Below are 1,504 nucleotides of genomic sequence, written 5' to 3'. Positions count from 1 at the left end.
CATGCATGTATGTGCCATATTTCCTCAAATATTAACACATGGGGTTACTATTATTTCAACTTAATTAGCTCCATGGGTGACTATTCAGCACAGGTTTACTATTTTTCAACATCTGGTATTATGCCTTTTCCACTCATTTGTTTTCATTTTTATGTAGATTCATTCGAATTTCTTTTTATCCACTGACGAAGGTTCTGTTCGTCGATTTTGTATTTGTTGCCACACGTTGTTTAGAGATGATGCTCTACCTTCCTTCACAATATTCAATTTTTAAGATCTCTTTCTCTCTTCGTGGACAGTTCTTGTCAAATGGCAAACTAAACAATGAGTGTGAACAATGTCGGATACCAGTCTTCGGCTCCAAGGCATGGGTTACTGTTCAAACATGGATTACTATCATTTCAAACTGATCAGATCCTTCAGTTATATTTGAGTACAGTTTATTATTCAAGGAAATATGGTATGTATGCATAGGTTATTGTGTAATTAGCATGCTATATGGCTTTTTAAAGCATGAGGGCCATAGTTATCAATGTCTAAAACCCTGCTGCTACTAAAAGCCATATAGCATGCTAATCATATAATAAGTAATTTATACCATGGTTATGTGATGTGTATATGATAAGTGAGAGTGCAATATTAACCTGAACTTCTTGCACACTTGCCGTACAATATTTCATATACTCCATCTAAATAAGCACTTGTGACTGGTCGCACGTCTTGTGACCATGGTATAAGTGTATACGCATGCATGCATGCATGTATGTATAAATGTATGTATGTCTGCATGTATAAGACACTGTCGGTTTAGACGCAAAGAAACAGAATCATTTTATAAGTTTTGGGTACCATTGGTTGAGTCTGTAACACCATGATTAGATTTCATAGTGTTTTGTGAGTAGAGTGATTTGTTGTAAATTTTGTACGTTTTTGGTGGAGTCGCACAGACTCCTAGAATACAAAGAAAAAATGTATGTATTAGTGTTGTACAATATTTTACAATATCGTCTGTTGGTAATATTCTCAGGCTTCATTGTCCTACACACATCTCTAATTCAGGCCTTGCTTCCCATAGAGAGCATGCAGCCACTACATAAAAGTGTCTCCACTGAAACCAGTGAACCACTGTGATGTAGGTAGGTAGGTAGGTGTAGGTAGGTAGGTGTAGGTAGGTAGGTAGGTAGGTAGGTAGGTAGGTAGGTAGGTAGGTAGATACACAGGTATGTGTAAAATCTGTTAGACAATTACTTGTCAAGGGTTTATCAAGATTAAGCAGTAGGTGTAAGTTCGCATCATGTTTCTCTCCTTCAGTTGAATCTATTGACACAAAAGAATTAATAAAATGTACTAGCAGTTTCTCATCAATTCGATCAGTGAGTCCATCAGCGCTGAGACCGTGCTTCTACTGACTTGAACTTTTAGTGTTCTGTACGTAGAAATTTGTGTCTAATAAAGTATCGTCAGTCAGTCAGTCAGTCAGTTTGCTGTGATTGTACTGACTTGA

Source organism: Corticium candelabrum, chromosome 6 (genome assembly GCF_963422355.1).
Source record: "Corticium candelabrum chromosome 6, ooCorCand1.1, whole genome shotgun sequence".
Lineage (NCBI taxonomy): Eukaryota > Metazoa > Porifera > Homoscleromorpha > Homosclerophorida > Plakinidae > Corticium > Corticium candelabrum.
The sequence above is the reverse complement of the archived record's forward strand: the minus strand, read 5'-3'. Positions refer to the sequence as shown.